Raw genomic sequence first — 12,844 nt, 5'->3', positions numbered from 1 at the left:
GACTTTGATAAAAATGTTTTGTTTTTTTTTAATGAAATTTTCTTTGCGTTATTATTAATTTAGAATGATGCTTTGTGTGTTTTTTTTGAAGAAAAAAAAATAAAAAAAATAAAAAGAAGCCCAATAAAGAGGCCAAGAGCCCAAAAAAAAAGGTAACGCCCAATAAAAAAGGCAAAGAAAAGAGGCAAAAGCCCAAGGATTCCTAGGATGTCCTTAGGCTAAAAAGCTGAGGTTTCCTAAAAAAAAAAAATAAAAGAAAAAAAAAGTTCTAGAGATCTGTTCACTTTAAGACATAAGATATTACAATTTCATAATTGTCCTTAGCTATTCTAAGTCCATCCAAACCCAGTATTGTATCGTAATTTGGGTAAAAACAACACTTTCAGACTGGTGCTGGCAACATTGTTCGTTAACGAAGCAGATGATCAGATCATTTTCTACTCTATAGATCGCAAATTCTGAAAGGAAATCCAACTACTTTAATTAATAACCAAACAAAACAAGTCGTGTGTACTTTCGAATGACTGTAGAAGGGCCACTAGTCTTAACTTTTTACAAACATGGAATGTGATTGATTATTTGAATACAAAACAAAGAATGAATCTTTATAAGAGTATACTTTAAAAAAACAAGTTGAAGGGCCAATCATACTTGAAATATACAATTTTCAATACGTTCAAAATACAATATCTCAGATACACTTGTATTTATTACGATCTAACTTCTTGTTCCACTAAGAGATATATAGATATAGTTCGTCCATCGTGGTTCGAGGATGACCACTTTGTCATCCAGGGGGCTGAGGGCTTTGCACTGGGGTTTTATGCCTCCTCATGTGGCTGGTGAGACCTATGTGAGCCCGGAATGTTCGGCCGCACACTTGGCAGGTTATTCCAGCTTGAGCTAGTGTCGTTTGATTTGCTTTTCTTCTCTGGCGTTTTTCTTCTGCCAGCGTTATTCTTTTTTCCTCAGCAACCTGTGAGCCAGTTTTCACAGCGCGACGCTATGATGCTCTGTCATGTGCCTCTGTCTCCCAGGTGGCTGGGTCTATGATAAACATCTTCAGAGAAGCTTTGAGGGTGTCCCTGAAGCGCTATCTTTGACAACCCTGAGAGCGCTTTCCTTCGCTTAGTTGGTCATACAAGAGTCGTTTAGGGATGCGGTGGTCTTCCATTCTGCATAGATAACGAAGGACAAACATACTTACTCTTTCTCAAACACATAGAAAGAAAATTAAGAAAATAAGTTTACATCACGTGCAGACTTATCACATTCATAACCTCAAAGTACAGAAAACATGGATATAACTCATACCAAAGTTACAACAAATAAACAATGCATTTTATTATTCCATACATAACCCTGACATAAACAGACGGTAGTAATAAACTTTGGACAACGTTTAACGTCTGTTTAAACAATGAAGAAAATAAGTTTGAATGTATTGGTGTGTGTGTTTGTATAAGTAATAACTATTAAAAATGTGCATGTGTATGTATTTAATACATCATTTATTTGCTTTAAAATTATAATTACTAAAAATTACCTATAAATTATTTATTAATTTTTTTTTTCAACAAGAGAGACAATTAGGACTGGAAGATGCAAGCTGGCAATTTCTTTTGGTTACATCCCTTTGACCAAATTAATAAATTTTCAAGACAACCCGAACAGGACAGGATTTCATGAAAATGGACCAAATGGACTACTAAATTGTTAAAAACAATAAAACAGAAACAGAAAATTAAAAAAAAAAAAAAACACTATTACAATAAATAATAATAAAAATAAATTTTATCTTACAATGAGTTATATGCCAAAATATAATAATTTTTTAAGCTCTTTATACACATTTTTACTTTGAGCTCTGTACTTTAATAGAAACCAAATTGCTTCATTACATGTACATTTTTATAAATCTAGCAGACCCCAGATAATTTCCAAAGATATAGGATGGAGGTCGTTTGTCTTAGGTTTTAAAAAAAAAAATTGTTGCAAAAATAATATAAATAAAAATGAATGCTAATAACTTATAAGTCTTAAAAAAAATATTTAAAATATAGTTTGGCAATATTTAATTTAAAGAACACTTTCAAAATATTTTGTGAATGTTTTTTTCACCAATTTCTGGACATTTGCTGTCATCATTTTATGGACCTTTGCTGTCACCTTTTTCTGGACCTTTGCTGTCATCATTTTTTTGAACCTCTGCTGTCATCTATTTCTGGACCCCTTGCTGTCACCATTTTATGGATCTTCGATGCAGCCTACTCCGCGATCATACTGTAAATCCTGGAATATGACTTTGATAAAAATGTTTTGTTTTTTTTTAATGAAATTTTCCTTGCGTTATTATTAATTTAGAATGATGCTTTGTGTGTTTTCTTTGAAGAAAAAAAAAATGAAAAATAAAAAGAAGCCCAATAAACAGGCCTAGAGCCCAAAAAAGAGGCAACGCCCAAAAAAGAGGCAAAGAAAAGAGGCAAAAGCCCAAGGATTCCTAGGATGTACTAAGCTAGACAACTGAAGTCAAAAGCTAAAAAGCTGAGGTTTCCTAAAAAAAAAAAAATAGTTCTCGATATCTGTTCACTTTAAGACATAAATGTTTTTTTATAAAATGTATATGAACAATAAAAAACAATACATTGGACTCGCTATTGTTTTTTTTCTAAGAATATATATATATATATTTAGACAAAATTATCATTATTTACTTACGATTTCGTTGTACAGATTTTTGTTTTTTGTTTTCGACAAAAAAAATTTGTATATGTTTATGCTTACAGAGAGATTTGAACCTCGTACCTTTGGCTCCAAAAGCCACCATTTAACGGACAAAGCCACACGTCCTGTATGAAGTTTTATAATATGCGTAATTTTAAATTACTTTCAAATACATTTTCTTTTTGAATGATAAATCTTAATCTTCTTTTTCGGCTATACTTAATAAACATTTTTTTTATCTGTAACTTTAAATAACTAAAACTTTATAGATTATTCTAAAAGAAAAAGCCAAACAAAAAAAAAATGGTTTTATGTGTCATATTTTCTTACGGTTGACCTTTAAAATTGTTAGTCTAGTAATACTTATACATATTAAAAATAGATAAACCTTTTTTCCAACAGTTATCTACCTTTGAAGGTTGACCTTTCCGTACATTATTTTCGTAACAGAGTGACATAGAGAACTCTATTGACATTTTCTAAAGAAAATTTTTGCATTTTTTATAATAAAAAAATATTTGTTTTAGTTTAAGAATTAAATAGGCATAATAATTAGATAAATATTTTACAATTGTATATTATAAAAAATCTAAAACATCCATTATCTTCTAATTATTTTTGAAACCTACAATTAAAAGTTATTAAAACTTGTACGTTTTTATAAACAACCAAATATACGTTTTATACGTTCTTTATATATCTTGAAGAACCTAATGTCCATTATTTTGCCGCTTAATACTACATAAAGAGTAACCAGTCAACCGTTTGGCTCCCGACACTGAAATCTTGGTTTGATATCTCGACAAAGATATTACAATTTCATAATTGTTCTTAGCTATTCTAAGTCCATCCAAACCCAGTATTGTATCGTAATTTGGGTAAAAAAAAAACACTTTTAGACTGGTGCTGGCAACATTGTTCGTTAACAAAGCAGATTATCAGATCATTTTCTACTCTATAGATCGCAAATTCTGAAAGGAAATCCAACTACTTTAATTAATAACCAAACAAAACAAGTCGTGTGTACTTTCGAATGACTGTAGAAGGGCCACTAGTCTTAACTTTTTACAAACATGGAATGTGATTGATTATTTGAATACAAAACAAAGAATGAATCTTTATAAGAGTATACTTTAAAAAAACAAGTTGAAGGGCCAATCATACTTGAAATATACAATTTTCAATACGTTCAAAATACAATATCTCAGATACACTTGTATTTATTACGATCTAACTTCTTGTTCCACTAAGAGATATATAGATATAGTTCGTCCATCGTGGTTCGAGGATGACCACTTTGTCATCCAGGGGGCTGAGGGCTTTGCACTGGGGTTTTATGCCTCCTCATGTGGCTGGTGAGACCTATGTGAGCCCGGAATGTTCGGCCGCACACTTGGCAGGTTATTCCAGCTGGAGCTAGTGTCGTTTGATTTGCTTTTCTTCTCTGGCGTTTTTCTTCTGCCAGCGTTATTCTTTTTTCCTCAGCAACCTGTGAGCCAGTTTTCACAGCGCGACGCTATGATGCTCTGTCATGTGCCTCTGTCTCCCAGGTGGCTGGGTCTATGATAAACATCTTCAGAGAAGCTTTGAGGGTGTCCCTGAAGCGCTATCTTTGACAACCCTGAGAGCGCTTTCCTTCGCTTAGTTGGTCATACAAGAGTCGTTTAGGGATGCGGTGGTCTTCCATTCTGCATAGATAACGAAGGACAAACATACTTACTCTTTCTCAAACACATAGAAAGAAAATTAAGAAAATAAGTTTCCATCACGTGCAGACTTATCACATTCATAACCTCAAAGTACAGAAAACATGGATATAACTCATACCAAAGTTACAACAAATAAACAATGCATTTTATTATTCCATACATAACCCTGACATAAACAGACTGTAGTAATAAACTTTGGACAACGTTTAACGTCTGTTTAAACAATGAAGAAAATAAGTTTGAATGTATTGGTGTGTGTGTTTGTATAAGTAATAACTATTAAAAATGTGCATGTGTATGTATTTAATACATCATTTATTTGCTTTAAAATTATAATTACTAAAAATTACCTATAAATTATTTATTAATTTTTTTTTTCAACAAGAGAGACAATTAGGACTGGAAGATGCAAGCTGGCAATTTCTTTTGGTTACATCCCTTTGACCAAATTAATAAATTTTCAAGACAACCCGAACAGGACAGGTATTCATGAAAATGGACCAAATGGACTACTAAATTGTTAAAAACAATAAAACAGAAACAGAAAATTAAAAAAAAAAAAAAACACTATTACAATAAATAATAATAAAAATAAATTTTATCTTACAATGAGTTATATGCCAAAATATAATAATTTTTTAAGCTCTTTATACACATTTTTACTTTGAGCTCTGTACTTTAATAGAAACCAAATTGCTTCATTACATGTACATTTTTATAAATCTAGCAGACCCCAGGAAATTTCCAAAGATATAGGATGGAGGTCGTTTGTCTTAGGTTTTAAAAAAAAAAATTGTTGCAAAAATAATATAAATAAAAATGAATGCTAATAACTTATAAGTCTTAAAAAAAATATTTAAAATATAGTTTGGCAATATTTAATTTAAAGAACACTTTCAAAATATTTTGTGAATGTTTTTTTCACCAATTTCTGGACATTTGCTGTCATCATTTTATGGACCTTTGCTGTCACCTTTTTCTGGACCTTTGCTGTCATCATTTTTTTGAACCTCTGCTGTCATCTATTTCTGGACCCCTTGCTGTCACCATTTTATGGATCTTCGATGCAGCCTACTCCGCGATCATACTGTAAATCCTGGAATATGACTTTGATAAAAATGTTTTGTTTTTTTTTAATGAAATTTTCCTTGCGTTATTATTAATTTAGAATGATGCTTTGTGTGTTTTCTTTGAAGAAAAAAAAAAATGAAAAATAAAAAGAAGCCCAATAAACAGGCCTAGAGCCCAAAAAAGAGGCAACGCCCAAAAAAGAGGCAAAGAAAAGAGGCAAAAGCCCAAGGATTCCTACGATGTACTAAGCTAGACAACTGAAGTCAAAAGCTAAAAAGCTGAGGTTTCCTAAAAAAAAAAAAATAGTTCTCGATATCTGTTCACTTTAAGACATAAATGTTTTTTTATAAAATGTATATGAACAATAAAAAACAATACATTGGACTCGCTATTGTTTTTTTTCTAAGAATATATATATATATATTTAGACAAAATTATCATTATTTACTTACGATTTCGTTGTACAGATTTTTGTTTTTTGTTTTCGACAAAAAAAATTTGTATATGTTTATGCTTACAGAGAGATTTGAACCTCGTACCTTTGGCTCCAAAAGCCACCATTTAACGGACAAAGCCACACGTCCTGTATGAAGTTTTATAATATGCGTAATTTTAAATTACTTTCAAATACATTTTCTTTTTGAATGATAAATCTTAATCTTCTTTTTCGGCTATACTTAATAAACATTTTTTTTATCTGTAACTTTAAATAACTAAAACTTTATAGATTATTCTAAAAGAAAAAGCCAAACAAAAAAAAAATGGTTTTATGTGTCATATTTTCTTACGGTTGACCTTTAAAATTGTTAGTCTAGTAATACTTATACATATTAAAAATAGATAAACCTTTTTTCCAACAGTTATCTACCTTTGAAGGTTGACCTTTCCGTACATTATTTTCGTAACAGAGTGACATAGAGAACTCTATTGACATTTTCTAAAGAAAATTTTTGCATTTTTTATAATAAAAAAATATTTGTTTTAGTTTAAGAATTAAATAGGCATAATAATTAGATAAATATTTTACAATTGTATATTATAAAAAATCTAAAACATCCATTATCTTCTAATTATTTTTGAAACCTACAATTAAAAGTTATTAAAACTTGTACGTTTTTATAAACAACCAAATATACGTTTTATACGTTCTTTATATATCTTGAAGAACCTAATGTCCATTATTTTGCCGCTTAATACTACATAAAGAGTAACCAGTCAACCGTTTGGCTCCCGACACTGAAATCTTGGTTTGATATCTCGACAAAGATATTACAATTTCATAATTGTTCTTAGCTATTCTAAGTCCATCCAAACCCAGTATTGTATCGTAATTTGGGTAAAAAAAAAACACTTTTAGACTGGTGCTGGCAACATTGTTCGTTAACAAAGCAGATTATCAGATCATTTTCTACTCTATAGATCGCAAATTCTGAAAGGAAATCCAACTACTTTAATTAATAACTAAACAAAACAAGTCGTGTGTACTTTCGAATGATTGTAGAAGGGCCACTAGTCTTAACTTTTTACAAACATGGAATGTGATTGATTATTTGAATACAAAACAAAGACTGAATCTTTATAAGAGTATACTTTAAAAAAACAAGTTGAAGGGCCAATCATACTTGAAATATACAATTTTCAATACGTTCAAAATACAATATCTCAGATACACTTGTATTAATTACGATCTAACTTCTTGTTCCACTAAGAGATATATAGATATAGTTCGTCCATCGTGGTTCGAGGATGACCACTTTGTCATCCAGGGGGCTGAGGGCTTTGCACTGGGGTTTTATGCCTCCTCATGTGGCTGGTGAGACCTATGTGAGCCCGGAATGTTCGGCCGCACACTTGGCAGGTTATTCCAGCTGGAGCTAGTGTCGTTTGATTTGCTTTTCTTCTCTGGCGTTTTTCTTCTGCCAGCGTTATTCTTTTTTCCTCAGCAACCTGTGAGCCAGTTTTCACAGTGCGACGCTATGATGCTCTGTCATGTGCCTCTGTCTCCCAGGTGGCTGGGTCTATGATAAACATCTTCAGAGAAGCTTTAAGGGTGTCCCTGAAGCGCTATCTTTGACAACCCTGAGAGCGCTTTCCTTCGCTTAGTTGGTCATACAAGAGTCGTTTAGGGATGCGGTGGTCTTCCATTCTGCATAGATAACGAAGGACAAACATACTTACTCTTTCTCAAACACATAGAAAGAAAATTAAGAAAATAAGTTTACATCACGTGCAGACTTATCACATTCATAACCTCAAAGTACAGAAAACATGGATATAACTCATACCAAAGTTACAACAAATAAACAATGCATTTTATTATTCCATACATAACCCTAACATAAACTGATAATGGTATTAAACTTTGGACAACGTTTAACGTCTGTTTAAACAATGAAGAAAATAAGTTTGAATGTATTGGTGTGTGTGTTTGTATAAGTAATAACTATTAAAAATGTGCATGTGTATGTATTTAATACATCATTTATTTGCTTTAAAATTATAATTACTAAAAATTACCTATAAATTATTTATTAATTTTTTTTTTCAACAAGAGAGACAATTAGGACTGGAAGATGCAAGCTGGCAATTTCTTTTGGTTACATCCCTTTGACCAAATTAATAAATTTTCAAGACAACCCAAACAGGACAGGATTTCATGAAAATGGACCAAATGGACTACTAAATTGTTAAAAACAATAAAACAGAAACAGAAAATTAAAAAAAAAACAACAACACTATTACAATAAATAATAATAAAAATAAATTTTATCTTAAAATGAGTTATATGCCAAAATATAATAATTTTTTAAGCTCTTCATACACATTTTTACTTTGAGCTCTGTACTTTAATAGAAACCAAATTGCTTCATTACATGTACATTTTTATAAATCTAGCAGACCCCAGGAAATTTCCAAAGATATAGGATGGAGGTCGTTTGTCTTAGGTTTTAAAGAAAAAAATTGTTGCAAAAATAATATAAATAAAAATGAATGCTAATAACTTATAAGTCTTTAAAAAAAATATTTAAAATATAGTTTGGCAATATTTAATTTAAAGAACACTTTCAAAATATTTTGTGAATGTTTTTTTCACCAATTTCTGGACATTTGCTGTCATCATTTTATGGACCTTTGCTGTCACCTTTTTCTGGACCTTTGCTGTCATCATTTTTTTGAACCTCTGCTGTCATCTATTTCTGGACCCCTTGCTGTCACCATTTTATGGATCTTCGATGCAGCCTACTCCGCGATCATACTGTAAATCCTGGAATATGACTTTGATAAAAATGTTTTGTTTTTTTTAATGAAATTTTCCTTGCGTTATTATTAATTTAGAATGATGCTTTGTGTGTTTTCTTTGAAGAAAAAAAAAATGAAAAATAAAAAGAAGCCCAATAAACAGGCCTAGAGCCCAAAAAAGAGGCAACGCCCAAAAAAGAGGCAAAGAAAAGAGGCAAAAGCCCAAGGATTCCTAGGATGTACTAAGCTAGACAACTGAAGTCAAAAGCTAGAAAGCTGAGGTTTCCTAAAAAAAAAAAATAGTTCTCGATATCTGTTCACTTTAAGACATATATGTTTTTTTATAAAATGTATATGAACAATAAAAAACAATACATTGGACTCGCTATTGTTTTTTTTCTAAGAATATATATATATATATATTTAGACAAAATTATCATTATTTACTTACGATTTCGTTGTACAGATTTTTGTTTTTTGTTTTCGACAAAAAAAATTTGTATATGTTTATGCTTACAGAGAGATTTGAACCTCGTACCTTTGGCTCCAAAAGCCACCATTTAACGGACAAAGCCACACGTCCTGTATGAAGATTTAAAATACGTGTAATTATAAATTACTTTCAAATACATTTTCTTTTTGAATGATAAATCTTAATCTTCTTTTTCGGCTATACTTAATAAACATTTTTTTTATCTGTAACTTTAAATAACTAAAACTTTATAGATTATTCTAAAAGAAAAAGCCAAACAAAAAAAAAATGGTTTTATGTGTCATATTTTCTTACGGTTGACCTTTAAAATTGTTAGTCTAGTAATACTTATACATATTAAAAATAGATAAACCTTTTTTCCAACAGTTATCTACCTTTGAAGGTTGACCTTTCCGTACATTATTTTCGTAACAGAGTGACATAGAGAACTCTATTGACATTTTCTAAAGAAAATTTTTGCATTTTTTATAATAAAAAAATATTTGTTTTAGTTTAAGAATTAAATAGGCATAATAATTAGATAAATATTTTACAATTGTATATTATAAAAAATCTAAAACATCCATTATCTTCTAATTATTTTTGAAACCTACAATTAAAAGTTATTAAAACTTGTACGTTTTTATAAACAACCAAATATACGTTTTATACGTTCTTTATATATCTTGAAGAACCTAATGTCCATTATTTTGCCGCATAATACTACATAAAGAGTAACCAGTCAACCGTTTGGCTCCCGACACTGAAATCTTGGTTTGATATCTCGACAAAGATATTACAATTTCATAATTGTTCTTAGCTATTCTAAGTCCATCCAAACCCAGTATTGTATCGTAATTTGGGTTAAAAAAAAAACACTTTCAGACTGGTGCTGGCAACATTGTTCGTTAACAAAGCAGATGATCAGATCATTTTCTACTCTATAGATCGCAAATTCTGAAAGGAAATCCAACTACTTTAATTAATAACTAAACAAAACAAGTCGTGTGTACTTTCGAATGATTGTAGAAGGGCCACTAGTCTTAACTTTTTACAAACATGGAATGTGATTGATTATTTGAATACAAAACAAAGACTGAATCTTTATAAGAGTATACTTTAAAAAAACAAGTTGAAGGGCCAATCATACATGAAATATACAATTTTCAATACTTTCAAAATACAATATCTCAGATACACTTGTATTAATTACGATCTAACTTCTTGTTCCACTAAGAGATATATAGATATAGTTCGTCCATCGTGGTTCGAGGATGACCACTTTGTCATCCAGGGGGCTGAAAGCTTTGCACTGGGGTTTTATGCCTCCTCATGTGGCTGGTGAGACCTATGTGAGCCCGGAATGTTCGGCCGCACACTTGGCAGGTTATTCCAGCTGGAGCTAGTGTCGTTTGATTTGCTTTTCTTCTCTGGCGTTTTTCTTCTGCCAGCGTTATTCTTTTTTCCTCAGCAACCTGTGAGCCAGTTTTCACAGCGCGACGCTATGATGCTCTGTCATGTGCCTCTGTCTCCCAGGTGGCTGGGTCTATGATAAACATCTTCAGAGAAGCTTTAAGGGTGTCCCTGAAGCGCTATCTTTGACAACCCTGAGAGCGCTTTCCTTCGCTTAGTTGGTCATACAAGAGTCGTTTAGGGATGCGGTGGTCTTCCATTCTGCATAGATAACGAAGGACAAACATACTTACTCTTTCTCAAACACATAGAAAGAAAATTAAGAAAATAAGTTTACATCACGTGCAGACTTATCACATTCATAACCTCAAAGTACAGAAAACATGGATATAACTCCTACCAAAGTTACAACAAATAAACAATGCATTTTATTATTCCATACATAACCCTAACATAAACTGACAATAGCATTAAACTTTGGACAACGTTTAACGTCTGTTTAAACAAAGAAGAAAATAAGTTTGAATGTATTGGTGTGTGTGTTTGTATAAGTAATAACTATTAAAAATGTGCATGTGTATGTATTTAATACATCATTTATTTGCTTTAAAATTATAATTACTAAAAATTACCTATAAATTATTTATTAATTTTTTTTTTCAACAAGAGAGACAATTAGGACTGGAAGATGCAAGCTGGCAATTTCTTTTGGTTACATCCCTTTGACCAAATTAATAAATTTTCAAGACAACCCAAACAGGACAGGATTTCATGAAAATGGACCAAATGGACTACTAAATTGTTAAAAACAATAAAACAGAAACAGAAAATTAAAAAAAAAAAAAAAACTATTACAATAAATAATAATAAAAATAAATTTTATCTTAAAATGAGTTATATGCCAAAATATAATATTTTATTAAGCTCTTCATACACATTTTTACTTTGAGCTCTGTACTTTAATAGAAACCAAATTGCTTCATTACATGTACATTTTTATAAATCTAGCAGACCCCAGGAAATTTCCAAAGACATAGGATGGAGGTCGTTTGTCTTAGGTTTTAAAGAAAAAAATTGTTGCAAAAATAATATAAATAAAAATGAATGCTAATAACTTATAAGTCTTTAAAAAAAATATTTAAAATATAGTTTGGCAATATTTAATTTAAAGAACACTTTCAAAATATTTTGTGAATGTTTTTTTCACCAATTTCTGGACATTTGCTGTCATCATTTTATGGACCTTTGCTGTCACCTTTTTCTGGACCTTTGCTGTCATCATTTTTTTGAACCTCTGCTGTCATCTATTTCTGGACCCCTTGCTGTCACCATTTTATGGATCTTCGATGCAGCCTACTCCGCGATCATACTGTAAATCCTGGAATATGACTTTGATAAAAATGTTTTGTTTTTTTTAATGAAATTTTCCTTGCGTTATTATTAATTTAGAATGATGCTTTGTGTGTTTTCTTTGAAGAAAAAAAAAAAATGAAAAATAAAAAGAAGCCCAATAAACAGGCCTAGAGCCCAAAAAAGAGGCAACGCCCAAAAAAGAGGCAAAGAAAAGAGGCAAAAGCCCAATGATTCCTAGGATGTACTAAGCTAGACAACTGAAGTCAAAAGCTAAAAAGCTGAGGTTTCCTAAAAAAAAAAAAATAGTTCTCGATATCTGTTCACTTTAAGACATATATATTTTTTTATAAAATGTATATGAACAATAAAAAACAATACATTGGACTCGCTATTGTTTTTTTTCTAAGAATATATATATATATATATTTAGACAAAATTATCATTATTTACTTACGATTTCGTTGTACAGATTTTTGTTTTTTGTTTTCGACAAAAAAAATTTGTATATGTTTATGCTTACAGAGAGATTTGAACCTCGTACCTTTGGCTCCAAAAGCCACCATTTAACGGACAAAGCCACACGTCCTGTATGAAGATTTATAATATGTGTAATTTTAAATTACTTTCAAATACACTTTCTTTTTGAATGATAAATCTTAATCTTCTTTTTCGGCTATACTTAATAAACATTTTTTTTATCTGTAACTTTAAATAACTAAAACTTTATAGATTATTCTAAAAGAAAAAGCCAAACAAAAAAAAAATGGTTTTATGTGTCATATTTTCTTACGGTTGACCTTTAAAATTGTTAGTCTAGTAATACTTATACATATTAAAAATAGATAAACCTTTTTTCCAACAG

Source organism: Biomphalaria glabrata, chromosome 8 (genome assembly GCF_947242115.1).
Source record: "Biomphalaria glabrata chromosome 8, xgBioGlab47.1, whole genome shotgun sequence".
NCBI lineage: Eukaryota > Metazoa > Mollusca > Gastropoda > Planorbidae > Biomphalaria > Biomphalaria glabrata.
This window is presented reverse-complemented; position numbering follows the sequence as displayed.